At 41.6% G+C, this 12,817-nt stretch overlaps 1 long non-coding RNA gene across 1 annotated transcript in view; it reads right to left on the reverse strand.

Moving 5' to 3' along the window:
* Positions 1-261: 261 nt before the first annotated feature.
* LOC122461147 overlaps positions 262-12,817 on the reverse strand; it is a 53,150-nt gene continuing 40,594 nt past the window's right edge. Inside the window, exon 3 of the long non-coding RNA XR_006282914.1 lies at positions 262-2,504. This is a non-coding gene — a long non-coding RNA (uncharacterized LOC122461147). The remainder of the gene's footprint in view (positions 2,505-12,817) is intronic.

The following is a 12,817-nucleotide window of genomic DNA, read 5'->3' on the forward strand; positions in this document are numbered from 1 at the left end:
TAAGGAAGTGTTTACCCCTTCACATAACACAAGACCCAGGCCTCACCCAATGAAATGAATAGGACGCAGGTTTAAAACAAACATAAGGATCTACATTTTCACACAATTCACAATCAATCTGTGGAATTCATTGACCGGGGATGTTGAGGGTCAAAATATAACTGGATTCAAACAAGAATTAGATAAATTCATGGAGGATAGGTCTATCAATGACTATTAGCCAATATGGTCAGGGACAACCCCTTGCTCCGGGTGTCCCTAAACCACTGACTGCCAGAAGCTGGGACTGGACAACATGGGAATGATCATTTGAAGTTGCCTTGTTCTGTTCATTGCTTCTGAAGTATCCGACACTACCCACTGTCAGAAGACAAGATCCTGGGCTAAATGGACCATCAGTCTGACACAGTACAGCCATTCTTACACTCCTAAGAGATTGTAGCCAGTGCCCTGCTTGCCAAAAGAAGCTTCAACAGTAGGGGAAAGGACTGGTGCTGTAAAAGGTAAAGCAGATACACCGGAAAGAGAATCAACCCCCAGAGAGAAGTAGAAAATATTCAATAGAGAACCAGAAGAAACAATGCTATATACAGACTTCTGCTTCTCTAAATTCAGAGGTGGTGATAGTTCTGTTGAATTTGATGTGAAATGTATTCATGATTTCTTGTGAAGTAGATTTGACAGGGAAAAGGAAGTAAAAAAAAAGCACATTAGTTTCAAAGTGAAGGAAAAGGCAAACCAAGGCCTCTAGCACTAAAGGGTTGCATCTCATTTTCATCACATTTTTAAGTACAGAGAGAATAAAGTTTCCACTGACGTGAAACTGAAAAACACTGGATTTTGCTTATGATTTGCCCAAGTAAGCCATTTGCAAATGGAAAAAAAAATAATAATGTAAAACGAGCAACGGAAGCATGTGAGTTCCCAATTTAGTTTATTCTAGCCTGTTCTGTTCCCGATTACGATACATTTAGGAGAAGGCGCCACAAAAAAGTATCAAGTGAGAAATATGGATATAAAATGAGCAACTGGCATTTATTTAAATCTTTACTGTTCATTTGCTCTCTTCTGTCCCGGAATTCAAGTTTTCGACAAGCTAGATTACACCTGCTAGAAGAGTAGTGTTATCTAACACAAACAAAACGAACAAACAAAAGTGCTCATGCCAAACTTCAACTACAATGTGATTTTATGAAAATCCCTGTCGAGAATTGGCAATCCCCATGCAAGGGTACTTCTTCTGGAAAATTCTCTCTAGAGAAATGCTACTGACTCCTCATTTGACACCTACACCTGTGTGCAGTCAATTTTGGAAATTTTAAATGGAATGTTAATAAGATTTTTTAAAAGTAGTGCTCTCACAAGACCTGGCTCTCCCCAGTCCTTGCTGTGAATCTCCCTTAGTATGTTTGTTCTGTGTAACATACTGTAGGCCAGAGCTCACCCAGGCACCTGAAAGTCAATGGCATTACTTACCTCTGGGTTTAACCCAATTTTGCTTTTACTATCCATCCACAATATTGATCTAAAATTGCACTGAACATTAGCAGCTGGTATGCTTGAGAAACCAGTAGGAACATAAGAATTGCTACACTGGATTAGAGCAGTCTTGTCCAACAGATATAGGCACTCTGGGTGAAATCCTGACCCTATTCAAGTCAATGGAAGTTGTGTCATTGACTTCACTGGGGCCAAAATGTCACTCCTTATCTCCAACAATGACCAGCGCCATGTTCAGAGGAAGGCACAGCACTCATCTCTTCAAACACAAATGAGAACCTGAGAATCTTTCTGCTATAATTGCGTTCTTTGGTGGACAATTGTAAAACGAAAGGAACTGGATGCAGCCAGCTGTGGATGCTCAAAGCTTGACCATATCTAATCCAAGTTCTATCAATATGGAATTTGACTATAAACAAAATTCTCTCATCTCATCATGTAAGGCTGTATTCAACTCCAGTGTACCTGGGCACAACTCCCATTGAAATCCACGGAGTTTTACCCACTTGTACCAGGGATACATTTGGCCCACGGAAGTATAAACCAGCAGGATGGGTAACGTCGTCCTGCACAACTTTTTCTTAAAGAAGTTTGATAAATTGAGGTATATTTATAAATTTTTTTTTCACAACTCTGAACTTCTGGACTCTGGCCAGGACTGGAAATTAAAGGATCAAAATGCCACTGTTCTGGTAAGATTTCCAGCCTGGTTTTGCTGAATCGGGCAGTTCAGATAAGCCTCCAAACTTTAATGTGCTTTTCTAAACTCGATCTCAGTTTGAGAGGAAAGATGATTTGTACTTAAGGCAGCAGAGTTAGAATCAGATTCTATTCCTAGCTCTGCCAGCTCCTCTGTGACCATGGTCACTTACATTTCTCAATTACCACATCTGTAAAATGGGAATAAAAATTCTTACTGACCACACAGGGGTATTGTTGGACTTAACTGGTGCTTGTGAGGATGCTCAGATCCAAATATGATGTGATATGCATCATAGAGGTCTCTATAAATAAATATATCAAACCTCAACATTTTGAAGTTCACCTAATTTCTTTATTTAAAGATGAGCTCAAGTCACAAAATGTGGACCCAGATGTCAACCACCCTCAGAGTTGGTTAGATCTGGGGTTTTGGTATTTGCATATTACCAAGATATGGGCAATTTGCAAACTGAGATCTGAATTTTGCTTTCCAACACCCTCAAAATTCTGGGATGCTTAGACCCAGAGTCTTGGTTTGAACCCCATCTCTAGTTTTATTTCTCTCATAGAATTATATAAGAATTATTAGAAAGGGCCAAATGATTGCATCAGGGCCTAGCTAACATGGCATTGTTAAAAAAAATCATTGTCTATAGACCACGATTTTGAATGTGGATTGGCAGACAAAGAAGGCAGCGGTGAAGCCACTATTTTTACCTGTAGGCATATTGGTCTCATACAAAGTCACCTAGCTTACATTGTTTAGGCATCTGCAAAAGCTGGGTGACTGGTGATATGAGTCATCTGGAAGCATTATCATTATTAATGAGGTAGAAGGGAACCTGTCATGGAAGAGGAATCTGACGGTACCGCAACAACAGGTAAGACCGATGAATCATTGCAAATAAGCTAGAACTATGTGGGAGTTGCCCAAGAAATCTCTTGACTGTGTTGCATATTTTTGTGAACACATCTTTAGAGAGTTCCTTGCTGATGCATCATGCAGTTGAATAGCAAAATGCTACATGGTGCATCAGGTGTGTGGAGTTCATAGCTTCACAAAGCATTTTGCAGATTTCCCAGATGCTGTTTTAAGCACATGTATTTCCCATACTCCTATGAGGAAGGTGAAGTGAGTTTTGCGTTTGTGAAAGGTAGCAAAATTGAGTGACACCTTGGTAAACCAAAACCTGTTTATCCATGGACAGTGGCAGTCAACTTCCCTCCTACACAATACACCTTAACTCTATGGATCCCCTTTAGGGTTGATGAAACAGTCATTCATTCTCTGTCCCAAGACTACCAACTAATGAGGGCGGGGGGTTGGTAACTGGACACCTTCCTACTATAAACTTAACTAAAGCTGCCAAACAGCATTTAGATGATCACTAGAGAACTGTGAGAGTCAGGCAGACACACCATCTAAAGGAGGAAGGGGGAGGAATCCTAACTACCCTCTCACCCTTAAAGAGGGTCCCCCCAGAACTGGGATGAAGCTCAAAAGTGTGAGGAAAATGTACATTATGCACAGTGCATGAGAGCCTATCCAGTTGCTAGAGCACTTCCGTTTCAAAAACTAAAAAGAGGACTTTTTGTGAGCACTATAACTCTATTTCAAACAAATAAGAAAAGGAATTAAAAGTCCAGTTGGTTCCTCCCCAGAAAGTGAGAGATGTCTCACTTGGCTTTATAGAACAGCTGGACTGTCTCTGCTAAACATGATACCCAAAAGAGGAAGGTTAGGCACAATCCACTGACACAAGCCACTGCAGCTACTGACCTCAAAGTATCACTTTTCCTTATGTAGGGGAAATGTAACAATTCCTGAGTAATGAAGTCAGGGTAATTTGCAAACACCTAGAAGATAATAAGGCAATAAGTAACAGGCAGCATGGATTTGTCAAGAACAAATCCTGTCAAACCAACCTAATAGCTTTCTTTAACAGGGTAATAAGCCTGGTAGATAGGGAAAATGGTAGATGTGGTATATCTGGACTTTAGTAAGGATTTTGATAGGCAATTAGGGACATACAACCTAGATGGAGCTACTATAAGGTGGGTGCACAACTGGTTGGAAAACAGTTCCCAGAGAAGAAGTTATCAGTAGTTCACAGTCAAGCGGGAAGCATAATGAGTGGGGTCCTGCAGGGATCAGCTCTAGGTGCGATTCTGTTCAATATCTACGTCAATGATTTATATAATGGCATACAGAGTACACTTATAAAGTTTGCAGACAATACCAAGCTCAGAAGGGTTTGTCAGTGCTTTGGAGGATAGAATTAAAATTCAAAATGATCTGGACAAACTGGAAAAATGATCTGAAGTAAATAAGATGAAATTCAATAAGGACAAATGCACACATACAAAATGAGAAATGACTACCTAGGAAGGAGTACTGCGGAAAGGGATCTGGGGGTCATTGGGGATCACAAGCTAAATATGAGCCAACAAAAGTGTAACACTGTTGCTAAAAAGCAAATAGCATTCTGGGATGTATTAGCAAGAGTGTTGTAAGCAAGACATGAAAAGTAATTCTTCTGTTCTACTCTGCGCCAATTAGGCATCAACTGGATTACTGGGTCCAGTTCTGGACACTACATTTCAGGAAAGATGTGAACAAACTGGAGAAAATCCAGAGAAGAAGAGTAACCATTTTTTTTAAAAACGTCTAGAAAACTACCTATGATGGAAGAATGAAAAAATTGGGTTGGTTTAGTCTGGAGAAGAGAATATTGAGAGGGGACACAATAACATTTTCAAGTACATAAAAGGTTGTTACAAGGAGGAGGAAGAAAAATTGTTATCCTTAACCTCTGAGAATAGGTTGAACATGAGGAAAAACTTCCTGTCAGGGTGGTAAGCACTGGAATAAATTGCCTAGTGAGGCTGTGGAATCTCCATCAGTGGAGATTTTTAAAATCAGGTTAGAAAAACACCTGTCAGGGATAGACTAAATAATACTTAGTCCTGCTTGAGTGCAGGGGACTGTACTAGATGACCTCTCGAGGTCCATTCCGGTCCTACGATTCTATGATTTCCTTAGAATAGTAAGAAGGGAATCTCTAGTTTGCTGTGTATACATGGACACTTCTCTTAATCCCTTACTATTGCACTAATTCCAGCACAGTTCCGCTTACGGTAGTTCTAGAGTAAAACCAGCAATAAGTATTTCTACCATCGTACCATTGAGATTTACTCGGAACCTTACACACAGTGGGCTGTGGTTTGAAGTAGTTATTCTGAGGCAGTTTTTCTTAAGAATTGAAGATTTTCCTGTTATTACTGCAGGGGCAGGACCTTTGCTTGATTACGGAGGCATTGGTAGTTTTTCCCCAACATAAGGGATGTGACAGTTTGAGGTCAGAAGGGCAGCTGTTCAATACAACGGGGATTCCTCCAAGGACTTCTTCATTTTGAGTGTTACATTTAGGGCTTGTCTACATTACCCCCTGGATTGATGGGCAGCAACCGATCCATGGGGGGGGGGGGTCAATGTATCACATCTAATCTAGTAGCGATAAATCAACCACCTAGCGCTCTCCCGTCGACTCCGGTGCTCCACCAGAGCAAGAGGCGCAGGCGGAGTCGACGGGGGAGCGTCATCTGTCGACTTATCACAGCGAAGACACCGCAGTAAATCAATCTAAGTGCATTTCTATGTTCATAGATACTAAGGTCAGAGGGACCATTCTGATCATCTAGTCCGACCTCCTGCACAGCGCAGGCCACAGAATCTCACCCACCCACTCCTATGAAAAACCTCACCTATGTCTGAGCTATTGAAGTCCTTAAATCATGGTTCAAAGACTTCAAGGAGCAGAGAAGCCTCCCTCAAGTCAACCATGCCCCATGCTACAGAGGAAGGCGAAAAACCTCCAGGGCCTCTCCAATCTGCCCTGGAGGAAAATTCCTTCCCCACCCCAAATATGGCAATCAGCTAAACCCTGAGCATATGGGCAAGATTCACCAGCCAGATACCCAGGAAAGAATTTTCTATAGTAACTCAGATCCCATCCATCTAATATCCCATCTCAGGGGATTTGGCCTAATTACCCTGAATATTTAAAGATCAATTATTTACCAAAATCCCATTATCCCATCATACCATCTCCTCCATAAACTTATTGAGTAGAATCTTAAAGCCAGATAGATCTTTTGCCCCCACTGCTTCCCTTGGAAGGCTATTCCAAAACCTCACTCCTCTGATGGTTAAAAACCTTCGTCTGATTTCAAGTCTAAACTTCCTGGTGGCCAGTTTATACCCATTTGTTCTTGTGTCCACATTGGTGCTGAGGTTAAATAATTCCTCTCCCTCTCCTGTATTTATCCCTCTGATATATTTATAGAGAGCAATCATATCTCCCCTCAACCTTCTTTTAGTTAGGCTAAACAAGCCAAGCTCTTTAAGTCTCCTTTCATAAGACAAGTTTTCCATTCCTCGGATCATCCTAGTAGCCCTTCTCTGTACCTGCTCCAGTTTGAATTCATCCTTTTTAAACATGGGAGACCAGAACTGCACACAGTATTCTAGGTGAGGTCTCACCAGTGCCTTGTATAATGGTACTAAAACCTCCTTATCCCTACTGGAAATGCCTCTCCTGATGCATCCCAAAACCGCATTAGCTTTTTTCACAGCCATATCACATTGGCAGCTCATAGTCATCCTATGATCAACCAATACTCCAAGGTCCTTCTCCTCTTCCGTTACTTCTAATTGATGCGTCCCCAGCTTATAACTAAAATTCTTGTTATTAATCCCTGAATGCATAACCTTACACTTCTCACTATTAAATTTCATCCTATTACTATTACTCCAGTTTACAAGGTCATCCAGATCCTCCTGTATAATATCCCGATCCTTCTCCGAATTGGCAATACCTCCCAGCTTTGTATCATCTGCAAACTTTATTAGCACACTCCCACTTTTTGTGCCAAGGTCAGTAATAAAAAGATTAAATAAGATTGGTCCCAAAACCGATCCCTGAGGAACTCCACTGGTAACCTCCCTCCAACCTGACAGTTCGCCTTTCAGTAGGACCCATTGCAGTCTCCCCTTTAACCAATTCCTTATCCACCTTTTGATGTTCATATTGATCCCCATCTTCTCCAATTTAACTAATAATTCCCCATGTGGCACGGTATCAAATGCCTTACTGAAATCTAGGTAAATTAGATCCACTGCATTTCCTTTATCTAAAAAATCTGTTACTTTTTCAAAAAAGGAGATTAGGTTGGTTTGGCATGATCTACCTTTTGTAAAACCATGTTGTATTTTGTCCCATTTACCATTGACTTCAATGTCCTTAACTAATTTCTCCTTCAAAATTTTTTCCAGGACCTTGCATACTACAGATGTCAAACTAACTGGCCTGTAGTTACCCGGATCACTTTTTTTTCCTTTCTTAAAAATAGGAACTATATTAGCAATTCTCCAATCATTCGGTACTATTCCTGAGTTTACAGATACATTAAAAATTCTTGCTAATGGGCTTGCAATTTCAGGTGCCAATTCCTTTAATATTCTTGGATGAAGATTATCTGGGCCCCCCGATTTAGTCCCATTAAGCTGTTTCAGTTTCGCTTCTACCTCTGATATGGTAATATCTACCTCTATATCCTCCTTCCCATGTTATTCACACAGCTGAAGTTGCGTAACTTAGATTGATTCCACCCCCCCAGTGTAGACCAGGCCTTAGCTGGGACAGCCCAGCCATCTTGGGAGCCAAACAAACCATCCTAGGTGGGGCAGTCTGCACTATTGTTCCACACTGGTGCTAGTGCACTGTGGGAGTTATGAAAGATGCCAGTGCAAACAGTCTAGGAGGGCGCTCATGAACACTGCAGACAGTGCTTAGAACCTGCTTCAGAAGCGAGTACTGCATAACATAAGCAATGCAATTCTGTGTGAACACATGTGAACGCAAATGCAAGGAGAGTCACAGGTCCTCAATGACTTCAAAGCATTGTGAAGGCTTGTTTATGACAGTCAGGGAGCCAAACAGCTAATGAATGCAGGCATGGGCCTCAGATTGAAATCAGTGGAAACCCCGCATGTGGATCCAAGGATAGAATGGGATCCGATGGATGTGTGTGGCCAGATACCATGCAGAATTTTGAAAACTGAGGGGGACCTTTTTCATTACTATATGAAGAAGCCACTGTGTGTATGGGCATTTTTCATAACGTTTGCTCAATTTCTGGACGCTTATTTGAACCCAACCAAGTTTCAAAGCCTCTTGAGTTTTGCCCAGCACTAAAACTCCTACGTCTTGAACCTCCTACCCGTACACAGCTCTAATCTGATGCAGGGACAGGTATGTGAGTCAAAGTCTTATGACAGTGATAACACTGAGCTCATAGAATAAACTCACTGATGTTTGTATTCAGTTCCTAGCAGAGATGGGCCCGAGCTGGATAATTTAGTTTTTAGTGCTGTTCCAAACCTTCCCAAAGCTAGGAGATGCTCAGATCCAGGATTTGGGCCCATCCCCTCTTGGCAAGATTATGGGAGGGGGAGGAATTGAAGCAGCAGCAATCCTTAGTCCAGCTATGTGCTGCAATAACATACCATGAAATAATCATCTATTTAGCAATGACAATCTTTGACCTGAAAAGGATCTCCTTTCCCAGGAGCGGGAATCAACAGTGTCTAATCAACGGCTGTCAATCACAGTGCAAGTGCAATTAGCCAGATTTGCTACTGATAATAACAGGCTGCTATTTGGGTTTAAAAAAACAGGTTTAAAAACAGTTACAGATTAAATAAATAAATAAAATAGGAGTCATCACTTCAGCTGCTGAGTTTTCACGACCTACTCACATACCCTATACAGATGCACTTGGGGTTCTGTCAGATGTAAGCAATCATTCTCAGATTTTTCTGGTACATAAGGAAAGATTTAGTTCACTTCTTGCAGTGGGTGGGCTTTTTTTTTTTTAAATACTAATACAGATAAGGGAGCTTGCTTGCTAAGTAGGAGACAATTATTTATTTCCAAGGCTTTCCCCCCACATCTTGCACTTCCATTCCGTTTCTTCCTTGATTTTTAATATACACCCACTGCTTTATGACTGGTGCATTACACATACTCAGCATGTTGGGTGACTAGCTTTGGGTAACAGGGGAGGGGCCTTTCTCAGATTCTAGGCTTTATGTGTATATACTGCACTAAACCAACACCTGATATTTTCCCCTTTTCTGCTCCCCATTCCCATGTAGTTGGAAGGTGCCTGAAAACTAGATGGTGCCCCTGTCTGCAGGTGTACTTCTGCCCAGTACTGAATATCTGCTCTTAAAAGGCACAAGGCTGCTGACTTAGCAGTTCACTATTGGACCAGAACGGGAGGAGAGTGACAGCCTGATATTCTATTCTATCACCTCCACCCACACACTTCCGACATCTCTGGCTCAGTGCCTGCAATGCAGTAGCTTTCCCCTGAGTAGCTTGGACTGGGTGATGGCAAGCCATGTGGTAACTTCTCCCATCCTTCTGAGCCAGCCTTTTTGTTGCTGGCCCTTTTCACTTGCTCTCTGCTGGAATGGTGAGAATAGCAGCCTGGGCTCACATTCCTAGAGTTGTCCCAGATACATACCAGAAACAAAGAGGCAGAGGCAGCTTGGTCTAAGAATGAAGGAGAAGGAGCCATGATTTCCAGTTCTAATTCCAGCTCTGTCCCTGAATCACACTGTTGCCTGAGCCAAGTCACTTAACACCTGTCTATTAGCCCATGTGTGAAATGGGGAGGTTAATTCCCTACCTCTCAGGGATGTTGGGATAATTAGATAAAGTTTGTTAAATACTTTATAGACAAAGCACTAAGCAGCAGTATTATAGATAAGCCAATTTGCTCAGTAGTCTTCTTTTATAATCACTTAATTAGTATATTCAATGCAAAGGAAACACACCAGTACTTTTCTATTTTTAAAGACACAATACCATGATCCTTAAACATCATAGGTGCTGATTGACTAAATTATTACTGCATGTTATCATCAGTTGAGTAGTCTGCTTGACAAGATGTTGCATTTCTGGAAGATGATTAGTTGTATTTTTTAATTCAGAGTTTCTCTCCTATTAGTACAAATCCTCCAGAGGATGTATAGAAGAATTATTTACCACAAAATGTCAAATGCTGGCATTACAGGAGCCCTGCAAAGTATTCCAGCCTTATCTGTGTTAGACAGCTTGTAACTCTGGACTTCCATGGTGTCCTAGTTACTCCCATATGCAGTCTCATACTGCTGCACTGTAGCAGTTCAAAATGTATCAGTCTTTAAAAAAAAAAAAAAAAGAGGAAAATATGTAGCCCCAGCCAGCTCTGGGTTCCCTGCTGTACATTTCAATTGAACATTATAAGAGCAAATAAATTAAGTAACAGGCACATCTACACCTCAGAATTTCCCACAGGGTAGCTTTACTGGCAAATCTAGCCTAGGACATACACAACATAATGTTGCCAGATTACACATCACTAATAAAAACAGCTGGAAATCAAACAGCAGCTATAATAACCCTTGAGACGCCACAGACACAATTTACAAGCAATACCTGTTGTTATTTAACACCTATTGCCACTTATTCTACTTTATTTTTTCCTCTGTTAATCATATAGAGTTCTTTTATTATATGCACTGGCAAGGGAGAGAAACTTGCCAGAGAGATAGAGAGAGAGACTAGATCTGAGCTTTATATAGCTCCTAGCCCCCGCATGGTACTTCAGGGCAGTTGGCCACATTCTCCCACTGACAGTTAAAAAAGTACAGTAAAAACAAAGATCTGCAAAAAATTAACTGTCAAAAGTGAGCTATGTACGTTGGTGCACAGCACGACATCCAGGGCTTAGGCAGAACTCTCAGGACACAGCTACTAGCAAAATGCAGGTTTGCAAAAATTGCATTAAAAAAAAGTTACCAGACTGTGCCAAAATCTAACCCCTTCCTTCACACTTACGGAATACTCAATACTTCCACCACTGTCTCCCCATCCTGGGGAAGTAACTACAGAATGTCACATGATTGTCCAACATAACTGAGAGGCACAAAGGTATTGGCATTGGGAACAGGTTAATGACTAGTAGTGATGCCATCATGGTGAGGGATGTTGGTGTACAGGGAGGTGACAGGGTGCTCTGGGGAAGAGTACTGATGTTGGGGAGTTTCTGGAGGAAGTCGGTAGTGTCTTACAGGAAGCCGGCCCTTTGTGTGGTGATTGGTTTGAAGATGGTTTCTAGGAGTCCCAGTATTTGTTCAGTAAGAGTAATGCCTGGTCTAACTGAAAACTTACACCGGCACAGCTACAACTCTCAGGGGTGTGGAAAATCCCTGAGACATGTGTCTGCATCAACCAAGCCTGCACTAGTCAACAGAAAAATTCTTCCTTCAACCTAGCTACTCCCTCTCAGGGAGGTGTACTGTAGCATTTTAAGTGTAGGCCTAGCCTCAGAATAAACTCACACAGAAAAATGATAAAAATCAAAAACATCACATCACCCAGGGGAGAACACTTTTCACAAAGCAAACACACTATATTTGACCTCTCATTCCTCAGAGGACATCTGCACAACCCCTTCAAAAGACGAACATAGGAACTTACATTCATAGATACTAAGGTCAGAAGGGACCATTCTGATCATCTAGTCCGACCTCCTGCACAGCGCAGGCCACAGAATCTCATCCATCCACTCCTATGTAAAACCTCACCTATGTCTGAGCTATTGACGTCCTTAAATCATGGTTTAAAGACTTCAAGGAGCAGAGAAGCTTCCCTCAAGTCAAACATGCCCCATGCTACAGAGGAAGGCGAAAAACCTCCAGGGCCTCTCCAATCTGCCCTGGAGGAAAACTCCTTCCCCACCCCAAATATGGCAATCAGCTAAACCCTGAGCATATAGGCAAGATTCACCAGCCAGATACTACAGAAAATTCTTTCCTGGGAAACTCAGATCCCATCCATCTAATAACCCATCTCAGGGGATTAATCCTATTTACCCTGAATATTTAAAGATCACTTACTTACCAAAATCCCATTATCCCATCATACCATCTCCTCCATAAACTTATCGAGTAGAATCTTAAAACCAGATAGATCTTTTGCCCCCACTGCTTCCCTTGGAAGGCTATTCCAAAACTTCACTCCTCTGATGGTTAAAAACCTTCGTCTGATTTCAAGTCTAAACTTCCTGGTGGCCAGTTTATATCCATTTGTTCTTGTGTCCACATTGGTGCTGAGCTGAAATAATTCCTCTCTCTCTCTCCTGTATTTATCCCTCTGTTATATTTATAGAGAGCAATCATATCTCCCCTCAACCTTCTTTTAGTTAGGCTAAACAAGCCAAGCTCCTTAAGTCTCCTTTCATAAGACAAGTTTTCCATTCCTCGGATCATCCTAGTAGCCCTTCTCTGTACTTGCTCCAGTTTGAATTCATCCTTTTTAAACATGGGAGACCAGAACTGCACACAGTATTCTAGGCGAGGTCTCACCAGTGTCTTGTATAATGGTACTAAAACCTCCTTATCCCTACTGGAAATGCCTCTCCTGATGCATCCCAAGACCGCATTAGCTTTTTTCACAGTCATATCACATTGGCGGCTCATAGTCATCCTGTGATCAACCAA

This window comes from Dermochelys coriacea, chromosome 7, assembly GCF_009764565.3.
Source record: "Dermochelys coriacea isolate rDerCor1 chromosome 7, rDerCor1.pri.v4, whole genome shotgun sequence".
In the NCBI taxonomy this organism is placed as follows: Eukaryota; Metazoa; Chordata; order Testudines; family Dermochelyidae; genus Dermochelys; species Dermochelys coriacea.